The sequence below is a fragment of the Mustela nivalis genome, assembly GCF_964662115.1.
Source record: "Mustela nivalis genome assembly, chromosome: 6".
Lineage (NCBI taxonomy): Eukaryota > Metazoa > Chordata > Mammalia > Carnivora > Mustelidae > Mustela > Mustela nivalis.
In genome coordinates this window covers 4,007,619-4,024,947 of record NC_139025.1, presented here as the reverse complement: position 1 = coordinate 4,024,947, position 17,329 = coordinate 4,007,619, and the positions used below count along the sequence as shown (strand labels likewise).

The window sequence follows — 17,329 nt, the reverse complement described above, 5'->3', positions numbered from 1 at the left end:
ATTTAACATGCTCATGTGTTCTAGCATGGGATAATTTACGTCTAATTTGGCCTTAGTGTCTCACCCAAACAATACTTTAAAACCATCTTTAATTGAAGTGGACTGTAACTAAAAACACTTTTTTAACCTGCCTCCAAAAATCTAGCATCACTTTAAAAGATAACATTTTAGTGTTCAACATGTAATAGAAAACTTTGGAAGTAGGTATTTTCTTTTTGAAGTACATTGATTGACTCAGTTAAATAATCTCTAGTTTTTCTGCTGAAATTATTATAAAAAAGGGATTAGTGGGGCGCCTGGGTGGCTCAATGGGTTAAAGCCTCTGCCTTCGGCTCAGGTCATGATCTCAAGGTCCTGGGATCGAGCCCCGCGTCGGGCTCTCTGCTCAGCGGAGAGCCTGCTTCCCCATCTCTCTCTTCCTGCCTCTCTGTGTACTTGTGATCTCTCTCTCTCTCTCTCTCTGTCAAATAAATAAATAAATAATCTTTAAAAAATAATAAAAAAATAAAAAAGGGATCGGTATCAATATTGGCCAGCTCCTAGAACAGATGCGTCTTAAATAAGATCACTTCTGTAGAACACTGCCGTTGGGATCTCAACTGACCTCTGTTCTTCATTGGCTGACTTCAGGCATGGCGTGTCCGTGCGTTGTAGGTGCTGGTAGGCAACACCTGTTGACGGATCAGCGTTGAGTTCACTCACTGAGCCAGTAGCTGGCGTTTATTGAGTATGTGGCTTTTGTGAGAAACTCAAAGGTGACCGACTTGTGGCTCCTTCCTCATGGCCTTGTGGGGCTCTATTCTGTGGTTAGTAGGCTTTTCTGGACTAAGACAAGGCTTTTGTGTTTAAGTGAAATGCTTACAAACATTTGTCTTTTAATAAATATTCAACTTATTAAAGTTTTATCTCAAAAAGTTAGTTTTTCTTGGGACACCTGGCTGGCTTAGTCGGTTAAGTGTCTGACTCCTGACTTCAGCTCAGGTCATGATCCTAGGGTCGTGAGATCAAGCCCCCACATAGGGCTCTATGCCAGGTGCGGGACTGCTTAAGATTCCCTCTCCTGCCCCTCTGTCCTACTCGTACATTTGCATGTCCACACATTCTCTCTCTCTTTCTTACAAAGAGTTTTTCTTAAGCCTTTATACTCAATTTAAAATAACAAAAATTTCTGGCATGCGTATAACACTTACTATATGCCAGGGATTCTACTAAACCTTTTTGTATATTAACTCATTCATTCTTGTAAAAACTGTATTAGCCAGATACTGTTTCATTGTCCTCACTTTACCAGGGCAACAACTCAAGCATAGAGAATTAAGTAAATTTTTTTTTTTTTTTAATTTGACAGAGATCACAAGTAGGCAGAGAGGTGGAAGGGGGCGGGGAAGCACACTCCCTGCTGAGCAGAGAGCCCAATGCAGGGCTCAATCCCAGGACCCTGTGATCATGATTAAGCTGAAGGCATAGGCTTTAACCCACTGAGCCAACCAGGTGCCCCGAGAATTAAGTAATTTACCCAAGTCAGGCATTCAGTAAGTGATAGCACCATTGTCTGAAGTTGGGCAGATTGGCTCTAGAGTTTATATTAATGTTCTTGTATAAAAACTGTTGCTCTTGCTTTTGTTTAGTTTGGTTAATAGCGCATGACTGATTAAATTCCCCAAACATTTAAGACCTTTTCATAGTTAATCTTTGAAAATATAGTTATGCATTAATATATCTAAAATTTCTCCAGTACTTCAAACAGTTAAGAAGGAAGACTTATGAATCTGTCAGCAAACTTGTAACAGCATAAACCAAAGAAAACCCTACCCAGATACCTCATAAATTGTTAAAAACAAAGAGAAATATTGAAAGTAGCTATGGAAAAATGACATATTACTTATAGAGAACAGTGATTTGAATGACTGCAGATTTCTCCTCAGAAAGCATGGAGGCTAAAAGACAGTGGTATAACATTTTTAAAGTTCTGAAAGAAAAGACTTGTCAATTTAGAATTCTTTACCTTGTGAAAATATCTATCAGGAAAGGAGGTGAAATAAAAGTATTCTCAGCTGGAGGAAAACTAATGGGGTTTACCCTTTTACCAGGGGTCTGGTCTGAAGTAATTCCTTGTGTCAGAAAGTCTTTTAGCCAAAAGAGAATTGATACCAGAAGGAGACTTGGAGGTTAGTAATGAAGGAAGAGGAAGAGTAACTCTCTAAGTAAATAGAACAGGCTCTTTCTCTTCTCTTGCATTCTCTGAAATAATTTGACAGCAAAAATTATAAAATTGTCTGTACTATAAGGGAACTCTATAGTGATAAGTTTTCTACATTCTACCTGAAGAGGTGAAATGTTGAGTCTAAATAAATTTTGGAAAGTTAAATACATAAAATTGTAATCCCACCACTAGAAAACATGGTATAGTAAAAATTACTATAAACCAAAATGGAATTTTTTTAAATGTTCATGGAAAATTTTTCATGGAAAATGATAGACCTAATTAAACCTAATTAAAACACATCAATAGTTATATTAAATGGAAATGATCTGTAAATATCAGTTAAAAGAAATGACTGGATGGGACAACTGGGTGGCTCAGTTGGTTAAGCGGCTGCCTTCGGCTCAGGTCATGATCCCAGGGTCCTGGGATCAATCAAGTCCCACATCAGGCTCCTTGCTCGGCAGGGAGCCTACTTCTCCCTCTGCCTCTGCCTGCCACTCTGTCTGCTTGTGCTCGCTCTCTCTCTCTCTGACAAATAAATAAATAAAATCTTTAAAAAAAAAATGACTGGAATAGAGAAAAAAATCATGAACAAACTATATGTTTTCCATAAGAAACTCAATTCAAACTTAACAATATAGGTAGGTAAAAATTAAAAGGATGAAAAGATATTATGTAAATACTAATTAAAAGGTCAGAATGACTATATTAATGTCAAAGTTTTTTTTTAAAAGATCTTATTTTTCTGACGGAGAGATCACAAGTAGGCAGAACGGTAGGCAGAGAGAGGGAGAAGCAGGCTCCCTGCTGAGCAGGAGTCCAACATGGGGCTTGATCCTAGGACCCTGGGACCATGACCTGAGCTGAAGGCAGACACTTAACCAGCTGAGCCACCCAGGCACCCCACTGTCAAAATATTTTGAGCAAAGAAATAACCAGGGATAAAGAGAGCTGTTACATAATGGTAAAAGGCCCAGTTGACCAAGAAGCACAGCAGTCTTAAATGTGTATGTACCTTAACAACAGGGCTCCACGATATACAAAGCAAAAGCTGTCATACCTGAAAGGAAAAACAGAGGAATCCACGAGTCTAGTTGGAGACTTTAATACTCCTCTTTCAGTGGTAGAAGGATTTGACAGAAAACCAACAAGAATATAGAAGAACTGAGCAGTGTCATCAACGGACACTGTCTAGTTGACATTTAGAGAATGTTCCACTCAGCAGCAGCTGATGATGCATTCCTCGTCGGTGAACCTGGAACATTCACTGAGACCATACTCTGGGGCATAAAACACATCTCAACAAATTCAAATTAGAGCAGACCTCTCAGGTTTTCTCTGTTTTACTTTGTTTTCTCAACTTTTTAATTGAAGTGCAATTTACATAAATACACAAATCTCAGATATACAGCTTGATGAATCAGTGTATGTATTCATCTGTGTAATCACCTAGATCAGGATATAGAACATTTTCAACAGTCCAGTAGACTCCATGGTTTGGCTCCCAATCAGTGCTCTTCTGACCACTAACACTATAGAGTAGTTTTGCTAGCCCCTTAGGGGTTTTTTTCCTCCCCAAGATTTTATTTATTTATTGGAGTGAAAGAGAGAGAGAGAGAGCACATACAAGCAGGGGGAGGGGCAAAGGGAGAAGCAGACTCCCCGCTGAGTGTGGAGTGTGGATCCTGATGTGGGGCTCACGTCCAAGACCCCAGGATTGTGACCTGAGCTGAAGATAGATGCTTAACTGACTGAGCCACCCAGGCATCCCAGCCCCTTAGGTTTTAATTCACTATTAGGTAATCTTTGGCATTAAGGTTCAGTGTTGGAGTGAGTTTGTGTGTGTGTGTGTGTGTGTGTTCCAGAAAGTATATTTGATGGAACTGGAATACAGAGCAGGACACGGAGTGCTGTGAGTTAAGGCCAGACGGGCAGACAGGGTTTCCCACATGACACTGTAGGCTGGAGTCTGCGCCTTGGGCAGGGTCAGCTCCAGGACCCTTGTGGGCTTCCACCACGTGGAAAGTACTAGGGTCCCTTGCTCAGGTTGCATTACAACCCAGTTCTCTTTTGTCTCATTGATCACCAGTTTATTGTCGTTTTTTTAAAATATAACTATATAACTATTTTTTAAATTTCAGCCTCCACACTCAAAAAAACTTAAGGGAACAAGTTTAGTGTTCCCTAGAATGAAACTACAATTACACCTAATTGTCTATTTTATAGTTTTACCTAGAATTAGCATCCTGTTTATCATATGATGAGCCCTATGAGCTTTGAAGGAAAATGATGTACTAGATAACCTTTGCAGGGATGACCAGAATTTGAGAGAATCTAGTACAAATTCTTGGAACCAGCAGACAAAGAGGGCACTGCAGGAAATATATATATATATATATATATATATTTTTTTTTTTTTTTTTTAAAGCTCTTTTTCTGTTACTGAGGAATCAGAAAAAAAATGTACTTTACTGGGGCCAAAATCCATTCTTGAGCATCCCTGACTATCAAAAGTGTTTTTCAAGCATCCATTTGGTATAGAATACAAACCTAGAATTGTGGAAGATCACAAAAGGGAGTACAAAATAAAAATTGTTTTGGAAAGAACACAGAATTTGGAGTTAGATTATTAGGGTATGAAAGGAAAGCTAAGTATGTATATAGAACACACAGGGAAAGATCTGGAAGAGTATCCCTGAGTATCCATTGATGTGATACTCTCAGTCTCTGCGGGAAATGATAATGGGATAAGCTAAGGGAGGGAATATGAAGAGGTATCTTTTTGTTTTCTTTAAAACAAAATTGGAATTTTTTGTTAATGTTTTCATTTATTACTTGTGTAAACACAATACAAAGATCTGTTCTGAGCTTTGGCTATCAGTCATTAGCTACGTGATCTAGAGATGGATTAACTAAGTTGTTGTTCTTGTCATTTTGTCTTCAGAGCTGGCTGGGTTTTTTTGTTTTTTTTTTAAAGATTTTATTTATTTGAGAGACAGAGATCACAAGTAGGCAGAGAGGCAAGCAGAGAGAGAGGGGGAAGCAGGCTCCCTGCTGAGCAGAGAGCCTGATTCGGGGCTTGATCCCAGGATGCTGGGATCACGACCTGAGCCGAAGGCCCAGAGGCTTTAACCCACTGAGCCACCCAGGCGCCTCTAGAGCTGGCTGGGTCTTAAAATAATGTGGTACAATTGCCATGTATTTCAGATAAAGAAATGGTAAGATTCCTGCTCTAGGCCACATAGCTGCTTGCCTAACCATTAGGCTCACTTCCTGTGAGAGAAGGCAGGGCTTCCATAGAAGTCTGGATTCAGAAGACAATAGAAACCAGAATCAGGGTCTCTGGAATTTCCAAGTAAAAACTGAGAGAGGTATCAACTAGTTTTGTTTAGTGGAAATCTAAGATTTTATGGGAAGGTAAGTAAAAATAAGTCAGTTTACCCTATAATAAACCTGAGGATGGCATGGATAAAAGATCATGTTTTTAACTGAGGTTATGTTTCTGAAGAAGAAAGCAGACCTTATATATGCTAAACATAGCCTGTCATGTGTTTTCAAGAATAATGCTTTTAGAAACCTTTTTTTCTAACAGTTAGTGGGAGAGGGCAGATGGAGACATAAAAAGTTCTTCTAGCTTGTGCCAAAAGCACTAAGGAAATGTGAGGAGCTAATAGCAAGTACAAAAATGTTATAAACTTGTTAAAATATATGATGTGACATACATAAGAATAGACCAGAAAGATAACTTGACCTGAGCTTCTCATTTTCTGTTTTGAAAGTAATTGCATGATCTTTATTCTTAGCATTCAACAAGTTGTGGAAATTTCATGGATTTGCCCTCAGAACCTTTGCACTACCTACAGCCATGCTAGCTCTCATTTCTGCATCTTATCCACACTTGCTGTGTCTGTAAATTCATTCAGTTTTTCTCCAGTGCTTACTATGTACTAGCGCCATTTTAGGTCCTGGAGAAGCAATACAGACTATGGCAGGCAAGGTCCCTGCCTTCAGGGACCTTAGAGTCTAATAATGAGGAGGAGACGTCAACACACAGACAGACAAGAAGGGAGAAGCCTGGGGGGTGGTGAGGAGCACCAGCAGGAGTGGTTGCATTTTATTTTATTTATTTTTTTTTTTTTTAAGATTTTATTTATTTATTTGACAGAGAGAGATGGCAAGTAGGCAGAGAGGCAGGCAGAGAGAGAGAGAGGAGGAAGCAGACTCCCCGCTGAGCAGAGAGCCCAGGACCCTGAGATCATGACCTGAGCCGAAGGCAGCGGCTCAACCCACTGAGCCACCCAGGTGCCCCCGGAGTGGTTGCATTTTAAATAGGACGTTCAGGGAAGGGCTCACTTAGCAGGTGACAGCTGAGCAGAGACTTGAAGACAGTGCGCAGCTGTGCTGATAGCATCTGGGGTAAAGTACGCCAGGGGGAAGGAGGGAGCGGCCTGAGCATGGGAAATTGTCTGTGGTGTTTTCCAGTTGGAAAACTCATGCTTCAGAATGGTATGAATATTTCATTGACTTTTACCTGGTATATTTTTTAAAGTGATGCAGAAATGAGAGTTTTGGTCTCACCACATCAGCCAAAAGTGCATTTGACTCATGGTTTCCCTTGTCATTCCCTATGGAACCCATGATGTAAATTCTGGCATGTCTTTGGCATTACAGTATAGGGCCTCATGGGTCTACTTCTTAGGACAGATTGCTTCAGTTGATTGGCTAATGGTAATTTATTAAAATTGTATTTGCAACTGTAATGAGTCAAGAAGAGTGAAGATACTAGTGGAAAAAGAGCAAGATGGGAGACGTTGCTCTACCAGGTTAACAAGACTTACAGATCTTCTGTAATTAAGCCAAGTGTGGTTATTAGCACAGGAATAGATAAGGAGGTCAGTGGGACAGAATAGAGAAGCCAGAAAATCCACATATATATAACTCATAAACACTTGAGTTTTTGCAAAGGTGATATTAGAGTTTTTTAGTAAATGGTATGGGACATTTAGATGTGAGCATTTGGGGAGAAGTGAAACTTGATCCCTACCTCACTTCGTATGCTTCTTTCATCTTGGCACTTTAACTGTATTGTACCATCTCTCAGCTGCTGAGGCTTCTGCTGGCTAATTGATTCCTTTATAGGTAATCCCTCCCTCCCCCCGTTTTAGATCTTCTCTAGTGGTAGAGTCCCAGGCCCTAGGGACCTCCTGCAAGTCCAGTGGATGTTTCCTACTCCAGTTTGTCCTATGGAGTAAAGGAAATTATTCTAGAAAAGCAGTGTTTTTGTTTAACTTGTAGATCATTCAACAGTTACCTAATTATTTAAACTTTAAACCATGGTTCTTTGTTAGTAAAGAGGGATAAAAGTGAAACAATTCTTAGAAATTTAATGAATTCATATCTTATTTGAGTCTTTTTAAATATTTCTAAGTATTTCACATCTGTTAGTTATTTGATATGCTAGCGGCTTCAACTGGAGGTTAAGCTGTGGCATATCAAAAGAAGCTCATGATGAAGCCTTGTCAGACTCCACAGTTGCCAGGAGCTTACTCTCAAGGAGCACTTCCCCTCCATGCGGTTGTGTCTCATGTCTAGGAAGGGGAAACGGCCTGCCAAGGAGCCCGAGGAGCTTGGCTGGATGCTGTCCTAATGGTGATGTGTTTGTCCAGAAAATCGTTACTGGCGTCTTTCAAATCAGTCTTTTTTTTTTCCTTAAATTTTTAAACTAGATTTCCATTTGAGGAGATTAAGTCGCTACAGGGCAACAAGAAGTGCTCCCTAGCAACTTGGGAATGAGGAAAATGTTAGCACTAAACACACACTAGCTGAGATCTGAGATGGACAGAGTCTCCTTAAAGAGACAGAGGAGGTGCGCCTGGGTGGCTCAGTGGGTTAAAGCCTCTGCCTTTTGCTCAGGTCATGGTCCCAGGGTCCTGGGATTGAGCCCCGCATTGGGCTCTCTGCTCAGTGGGGAGCCTGCTTTCTCCTCTCTCTCTCTCTGCCTACATGTGATCTCTTTCTGTCAAATAAATAAATAAAATCTTTAAAAAAAAAAAAAAAGAAAGAGAGACAGAGGAGTGGCCCCCAGACCAGAATGAAACTGAATTGTCCCTATATCAAAAGGAAAGAGGAAGGCACCTGGGTGGCTCAGTGGGTTAAGCCTCTGCCTTTGGCTCAGGTCATGATCTCAGGATCCTGGGATTGAGCCCCACATTGGGCTCTCTGCTCAGCGCAGAGCCTGCTTCCACGCCCCCCCCCCCGCCCCCGCCTGCTGGTGATCTCTGCCTCTCTCTGTCAAATAAATAAAAATCTTTTTAAAAAAATTTTTTAAAAAGGAAAGAGGATATGACTGAAGGAAAAGAGTGTATGGTCTGCTGTGCAACGTGGGAAAAATCAGACTGAGCTACCTATGAGGTAGGGCAGCGGGGGGTCCCTTTGAGAGCTGTGATCTCTTTGGAATGGCTGCCCTCATGCTTGCAGCGGCTTGATCAGAAACGGCTCCGTGCTATCCGGACACCTTTTCACTGAAACTTACTGCACTCCCATGTACGTCAGCCAGTGGGGGAAGAATGTACAGGTCATACCGACGTGACTGGTTTGTATGACTGTTAATTCATTATAAAATGATGAATTGACTTTTTGGCTTCAACTCTAACTTCTTGTGCATCAGGTGATCACAAGACACCCTCCCTGGGCACTAGACATGGGACCAGGACACTGAAGAAATCTGGGTCAGGGAGGTCAAGGGCCATTCATGTTTCTCCAGTTTGAATCTCTAGGTTGGGCACATCTGCGCACTGTGGTGCATGAGGACACTTGTGCACCTGCAGTACAGGGGTGAAAGGCAAGGGCATAATTAGCCCCAATGTCAGCGTAGTGGTTCTGGTGACAGGAGGGCCTGCAGTCAGGGAGAAGGGCCCAGTGGTTTCGAAGGTGTGCTTTTTTTTTTTTTTTTTTTAAAGATTTTATTTATTGGGGCACCTGGGTGGCTCAGTGGGTTAAAGCCTCTACCTTTGGCTCAGAGCATGATCCCAGGGTCCTGGGATCGAGCCCCGCATCGGGCTCCCTGCTCAGCAGGGAGCCTGCTTCCCCCTCTCTCTGCCTGCCTCTCTGCCTACTTGTGGTCTCTGTCTGCCAAATAAATACACAATCTTTAAAAAAATAAATAAGTAAAATAAAAAGATTTTGTTTATTAATTTGACAGACACCTGTCCGAGCTGACCGCATTCTACCTCTGAGCCGCCTGCACGTGTGTGCTTGGCTCATGGATTTGGTGATGAGTCTTTTCTGTGTCCTGGACCATGAGAGCCCCTGGAGGTAGCCCGTCATTTGTGTCCTTCACAACAAGCACCATGAGGCCATAAGTACACCCTAGATTGCTCAGTCTCTGTGCAGGTCATTTTAAACTAGCAATGCTTAAGTAGGGTACTCGATGTTATTAAGGCCTGCCTCTGTTTGCAGACTTAAGAGAAAAACAGTGCTAGATCAGTATTTTAATGAAGCCAGTGTGGTAAGAAGAAAATTCCATTTTTAAATAATGTCTTACATGAAGGATTGACCTTATGCAATATAAATACTGCTAAAGAAGATCAGTGGTGGCTTTGTGCCTTGAGTGTTCTACAAGAGGTTTTGTGTATCCTGATGCAGTCATAAAAAATAAACCTCAAATATTTCATCACCTTATAGAGAATAGAATTATGGTCTATGTCTTTTTATTCTTTTTTTTTTTTTTTTTAAGATTTTTACTTATTTATTTGACAGACAGAATCACAAGTAGGCAGAGAGGCAGGCAGAGAGAGAGGACGAAGCAGGCTCCCTTCAGAGCAGGGAGCCCGATGTGGGGCTCGATCCCAGGAGCCCGGGATCATGACCTGAGCCGAAGGCCAAGGCTTTAACCCACTGGGCCCCCCAGGCGCCCCTATGTCTTTTTATTCTATGTGGTGCTTGGCAATATCCTAATCTCAAGGATTCTCTCTTCCTGGAGGGGGTGCGGCATGTAACTGATGAGCACCGAACTCACCAGCCTTCCCACTCACTACTCCGAGCCAGTGACTGGGCGCAGCTGGGTCACAAGGCACACTTATTCTTGTGAAAACTGGGAATCCTCTGACAAGTGACTTTGGCTTGGGGTGTTCCTGTTGGTGCGGCCGCAACTTTCTGAAACAGCACTGCGGTTGGAGATTAGCCTTTGCAGCGACCCTTCCTTCCCTCTCTCCATCTCGGGTTGCAGACGGGCCTTGGGAGCTTACCGTTCTTCAGCCTCTTCCAGCTCTTTCCCTGTCCCCTCACAGGTGTTTCCCCAAACAAATGCCTTGCGTGTCTGCTTCCACCATCACGTCCTGCTCTTTGGTGGACGAAGACTCCTGCAGCAGTGACCACCCCCCCAGCCTGCTTCTGTTGGTCACTGGAGGAGGTTGAAGTCTCTGACGGAAATTGTGCATTTGTTTTTATCACTTCAGTTCTGTTCATTTCTGCTTCACGTATTTTTTTTTTAATTGTGGTAAATTATACAGAATGTAAAATTCACCATTTTTCCTTTTAGTGTATAGTTCAGTGGTATTAAATACATTCCGGTTGTTGTGTTGTGTCATGAATGTTATTCCCTTTTTTTTTTTTTTTTTTTAATTTTTATTTTGTTTTGAGAGAGGAAGAGGGTGTGAGAGAGTCCCAAGCAGGCTCTGTACCCAGCATGGAGTCTGATGCAGGGCTCGATCTCATGATTCTGAGATCATGACCTGAGCCAAAATCAAGAGTCAGATGCTTAACTGACTGTACCACCAGGTGCTTCCCAACTTTTAGAGATTGGTGGGGGGAGAGAGAGTGGTTCGTGCATTTCAAAGCTCTGTTATTAGGTACATTTAGAATTGTTCTGTCTTACTGAATAGATCCTTTTATCACTATAATATGTCTCTTTTTATCTCTGGTAATATTCCTTCTCTGCTCTGGTGTTAATATAGCCTCTCCTGTTTTCTTACAATCAGAGTTTGCATGATAGATCTTTTTCCATTCTTACCTTTGGTTTATCTGTGCTTTTATATCCAAAGTGCATTTCTTTTCTTTTTCTTTTTTTTTTTTTTTAAGATTTATTTGACAAAGAGAGAGAGGGTACACAAGCAGGGGGTGTGGGAGAGGGAGAAACAGGCTCCCTACTGAGCAGGGAGCCTGATGTGGGGCTTGATCCCAGGACCCTGGGATCATGACCTGAGCCGAAGGCAGACGCTTAACCAACTGAGCCATCCAGATGCCCCCAAAGTGCATTTCTTGAAAATAACATAAGGTCAGGTCTTACTTTTCTATTCAGTTTGACAATCTGCCTTTTTTTTTTTTTAAAAGTAAGCTGTACACCCAGTGGGGGCTTGAACTCGTGACCCCAAGATCAAGAGTTGCATGTTCCACCAACTGAGCCAGCGAGACACCCCAACAATCTCTACCTTCTGTTATACCAAATTTAGGCCACTTATGTTGAATGTGATTATTAGTATGGTTGGGTTTAGGTTCCATTTCCTCAACCTGACACCACTGACTTTGTGGTCTGGTGGTGCTGTCCTGTGTATTGTAGGATGTCAAGCAGCACCCCTGCTTTCTCCCTACTAGATGGCAATAGTATCAACCAAGTTGCAGCAGCCTCCAGACATTATCAAATGTCCCATGACAGGGTGGAAAACATAATTATGCCCAGTTAAGAAGCATTAGTTAAGTCTACCATCTTGATAATTGTTTTCTGCATATCCTACCTATTCTTAAATCTTACTGATTTTTCTTTTCCTATCGTCTTCTAGACTAATTATTTTTTCATGGTTCTATTCTATGTCCTTTATGGCTTATTCGGTTCTATCTGTTTGATTTCTTAGTTATTTTTCTAGCATTTACAACATTTGTCCATCTATTCTCAAATAATATTATACCACTTTACAAATGATATAAGAACAGTACAACAATTTATTTTCCTTTCAGATTTCTTTGTTGCTGGCCTATAGAAATACAACTGATTTATGTACATTTATAGATTTCTTCATACATTTATAGATTTCTTGGGGTTTTCTACATAGGTCGTCATTGCTGCCTGTGAAGAAAGTGTTTTACTTCATCATTTCTGATGTGTATGCCTTTCAGTTTTTTACTTGATTTATCAACTCTATTTGCTAGGACCTCCAGGGTAATATCCACAGAACAAATGTCTTTACCTCAGTGTGTACACTTATTAGGGTTAGAGTCCTCATAGATCTTTTTTATTTCTACTTATTTCTATTCCTAATTTTCTGAGTGTTATGGTCATGAATGAGTATTGAAGTTTGTCAGATCTTCTTTCTGAATCTGTTAAGAGAACATGATTTTCTTCTTCTGTTAATATGGCGTATGTATTGAGTTTGATTATTAATTCAGCTGTGCATTACTTATATAAACCCCACTCTGTCATGATGTAGTATCTTTTTTAAAATCGTGCTGTAGTCCTCTCAGTAATAGTTTATTATAGTCATTTGGTATCTGTATTTATGAAGGATAAAGGATATTGGTCTATAGTTTTCTTTTTTTTTTTTTAAGATTTTATTTATTTATTTGACAGACAGAGATCACAAGTAGGCAGAGGCAGGCAGAGAGAGAGGGGGAAGCAGGCTCCCCGCCAAGCAGAGAGCCCGATGCGGGGCTCGATCCCAGGACCCTGGGATCATGACCTGAGCCGAAGGCAGAGGCTTTAACCCACTGAGCCACCCAGGCGCCTCTGGTCTATAGTTTTCTATGATGTCTGTCTGGTCTTTCTCATCATACATATTAAGTGTCTTGTACGGTTGACTTTTTGCCTGAATGTCTTTATGTCTATGAGTTTAGACAGGCATACATTCAAAGCTAATGGTTTTTCTCTGTCAGCATTTTGAAGATGATCTTCCATTGTCTCCTGGACTCCATCGTTTCTGTTGCGAAGTTTTGTTCAGTTTTGTGAAAGACTTTATCTTTAATCTCTGCACCCAGGGTGGGGCTCAAACTCACAACCCTGAGATCAAGAGTTACGTGCTTTACCAACTGAGCCAGCCAGGTGCCCTGAGAAGTTTTTTTTTTTTTTTTTTTTATGGTTTGTTTTCTTGTTTTTTGTTCATTGTATTTTTTTTTTAATTTTTAATTTTTTATAAACATATATTTTTATCCCCAGGGGTACAGGTCTGTGAATCACCAGGTTTACACACTTCACAGCACTCACCAAAGCACATACCCTCCCCAATGTCCATAATCCCACCCCCTTCTCCTAAACCCCCTCCCCCCAGCAACCCTCAGTTTGTTTTGTGAGATTAAGAGTCACTTATGGTTTGTCTCCCTCCCAGTCCCATCTTGTTTCATTTATTCTTCTCCTACCCACTTAAGCCCCCATGTTGCATCACCACTTCCTCATATCAGGGAGATCATATGATAGTTGTCTTTCTCTGCTTGACTTATTTCGCTAAGCATGATACGCTCTAGTTCCATCCATGTTGTCGCAAATGGCAAGATTTCATTTCTTTTGATGGCTGCATAGTATTCCATTGTGTATATATACCACATCTTCTTGATCCATTAATACTTGTTTGTATCTGGTCATTTGCCTTTCATCTGACATGGTATAGTCATCTCCTCGTCTTTAAGGTGTTGCTGTGTCACCACACAGTGTGTTCAGTGTATTTCTTTCCTTTAATCTTTGTCAGGGCTTGTGCTCCTGAGGACACAGGCCTTTCATCAGTTCTGGGCAACTAATGGTCCTTGTCTCTGAACATGTTGCCTCCTGTTTATCCCCTTTCCTTCTGGCGTCCCAATTAGATATAGGTTGGACCTTTATATCTGTCCTCTAGGACTCTGCTCTTATTTTTTATCTTTTCCTCTGTTTTTCTTACATAGGTCTGTCATTTAGTTCAATAATTTTCTTTGAGCTCTGCTATTTAATCACCACTAAGGTTTTAAATTCTTTTGATTCTTTTTCATTTCTTTTTTTTTTTTTAAGATTTTATTTATTTGACAGATCACAAGTAGGCAGAGAGGCAGGCAGAGAGAGAGAGGGGAAAGCAGGCTCTCCGCCAAGCAGAGAGCCCAATGTGAGGCTCGATCCTAGGACCCCAGGATCATGACCCGAGCCGAAGGCAGAGACCCCAACCCACTGAGCCACCCAGGCGCCCCGATTCTTTTTCATTTCTTATAGTAACTTACTGTTCTGTTTTGAATTCCCTTTTATGTTTTTTTAAAATTTTAAGCATATTTCTTTTATGTTCTGGGTCTCTTCAATCTAAATGTAGTACTTGAGTGGGGGCAAAGGGTTGTCCAATTCTATTACTTCTTTTTTTTTTTTTTGAAGATTTTATTCATTTATTTGACTCTCAGAGATCATAAGCAGGCAGAGAGGCAGGCAGAGAGAGAGGAGGAAGCAGGCTCCCCACTGAGCAGAGAGCCCAACGCGGGGCTCGATCCAAGGCCCCAAGATCATGACCTGAGCCGAAGGCAGAGGCTTTAACCCACTGAGCCACCCAGGTGCCCCTATTACTGCTCTTTTTAGTTGATTCTTCTTCATGGGGCCTTTTTCCCTGTGGTGGTTTCTAATTAGGAGCTCTGTGGCTGGTCCCAATACTTGTGAAGGCTGAGGAACGGGGGTCAGGACTGTGTCACACAGATGGGGTTTGTACTTACTGTGCCAGGCCCCTTGGACTGCTGCTCACATCCAAGCCCTTCAGATCGACTGCCTGTGGGAAGGAAAAAAAATACATTCAAACTCGAATGCTGAACATGGCAGGCTTGGGATGACAGATTCTTGAGGAACATTCTTCTTTTTTATTTATTGCAGTCAACGTCTGAGAGAAGACAGAGTTCCTTGTCAGCTCTGTCTGCCAGCAAATGGATTTTTCACTGTTTACACTTTGAGGGTTAGAGTTTCAGGGATTCTTCCCGGGCTTTTGCAGGGGACATCAGTTCCAGCTCCCCACTCATCTGGCCTGAAGCCTCATCCTCGTTAGCCCCACTCAGCTCAGGACACCGAAGCTCTGCATGTTGGCTAGGTAGTCCTGGGGTGGCCCGTAGCTTCAGGGTTTGACAGTATTTTGACAATATTCTTTTTGGGTTTGGACCTCTAGAATTACTTTCTAGAGGTATGCAGTTAAAAGGATATTTTATGGGGGTCCTGGTGGCTCACTTGGTTAAGTGTCCAGCTCTTGGTTTTGGCTCAGGTCATGATCTTGGGATTCTGGGATCGAGTCCCACGGGCTCTGTGCTCAGTGCGGCGTCTGCTTGGGATTCTCTCTCTCCCTCTTCCCCTTCCTCCAGCTCATACGCGTGTGTGCACACACATACATTCTCCCTCAAATAAATAAATAAAATGTCTTTTTTTAAAAAACGTTATTTTATGTATCTTACTCAGCACTTTGAGGTGTTTGGAGGGGAATGTTCTTCAGAATAGCTTGACTTATACTGTAGGCAGTTGAACCTAATTTTTTTGCTTCTATAAGCTAAGTATTGATAATCTGATTCTTGGGATGTTTTGGTTCTTAAGTCAAGAACCGTAATGTTTATTAATGATTATATTAAATAACATTAACTCAAAATGTTGACATATTAAAAAGCGTGTGTATAAGCGCCACACACAGATTTTCAGGCTTTTGGCCCATGTGAGTGGTGGTTTTTATTTTGAAGCCTTTCATTCAGAAAACGTACACAGCCGTTTGGAATTTGTCTCACGGCCTGGCTCAGTGTCCGGTAAGGGATTTTAATTCCTGTTGCGGCGGCAATTCCTGTAAGTACACCTTCCCGGGATGCTGTTCTCCAGACGGGGCCGCCCTGCCAGGACTACCTGCGTGTGAAGTGGGTTCTGTCCCGGTCGTCCCTCGGAGTGGCACCAGTGGGTCCCGCTCATGGAGCCGCCACTCGTGTTGGCCGCAGTGCGGATGACGATGTCCTTCCTTCCCCTTCCTGTGCTCGCGCCTCCCAGCTGTCCCTCTGCGGGGCGGCCAGGGAGGGCCAGGATCCCTTTGAGTCCCCCAGCCGTGTGTCCTTAGGCAAACGGGGCGACCCCAGCCCACCCCGTGCTGCTGCGTGAAGAGTCGGGAACATGCCGCATGAGAGGGCGGACCAGCGTGGCTGGCGCCCGGAACGTTCCGGGAAGGGGGTGGCTGTGCCGTTCTCCTGCTGTCCTCGTGCCGACCAGGTCCTGACAGTCTCTTTCCTCATCAGTCTTTGTGCTCGCTCATTTGCCGCTTCTCCAGACGAGGCCCGTGGTGCCTCTGGCCTGAGCCGCCATAGGAGGTTCCCACCGGGCTTCGCACCTGCACACTCTGCTCATCATCCTCGTGCTGTGCCGCGCCTGGTCGAGCTTACCAGAAACCCATGGGATGGACACAGGGCAAAGGCAGGAATCTTCCAGGGCTCCCCTTTGCCTTCCTCTAGCTTAAGATCCAAGTCCCTTACCTCCGTCAGGCTCTCACCAGGCATCTTTATAGCCCGGGAGAGCGCCCTGAGAGGTGCGGGGCTGGACGGAAGTGTGTGTGGTCACCGCTGTCATCGCCACCCCTGCGGGCTGTACACACTCACCGCCACCAGCGGCGTGAGCCTGCGACCTACTTTACTTTCTGTCACCGCAGCAGCTGACTCAGTCTCCTGAGTGTGGAGGGTGTGCTTCTGCCCTTGACAGACCGCTTACCGTCTAAGTTACTGCAGCAGAATGTGGTGATCACGGTAGTTCAGTGCAGATCTCGCTGTCTGTCTCAGCAAGGCCAAGTGGTGGTGTGGTTTTTCTGAATGACCAGTTTCACTCAATGGTCTGGAAGCCCGAGTTTCTGTGTGCCATGCTTGTGCATGTGCTTTTTCTCTTCTCTTCTTTCTTTCTTTCTTTTTTTTTTTTAAGATTTTATTTATTAGAGAGAGAGAGCACGCGCGCATGAGCAGGGGGCAGGGAGAGGGAGAAGCAAGCCCCTTGCTGAGCAGGGAGCCTGACTCGGAGCTGATCGCAGGACCCTGAGACCATGACCCGAGCCAAAGGCAGATGCCCAACTGACTAAGTCCCCCAGGCACTGCAGTACATGTGCTTTTTATTTTTTTAATAGGCCAGTGGGGCTCCTGGGTGGCTCAGTGGGTTAAGCCTCTGCCTTCAGCTCAGGTCATGATCTCGGGGTCCTGGGATCGAGT

At 42.9% G+C, this 17,329-nt stretch overlaps 1 protein-coding gene across 2 annotated transcripts in view; it reads left to right on the top strand.

The window, feature by feature from the left end:
• The window catches only part of TECPR2 (tectonin beta-propeller repeat containing 2), a 98,529-nt gene that overhangs the window by 12,306 nt on the left and 68,894 nt on the right, over positions 1 to 17,329 (top strand). The gene's annotated exons all lie outside the window — the stretch shown is intronic.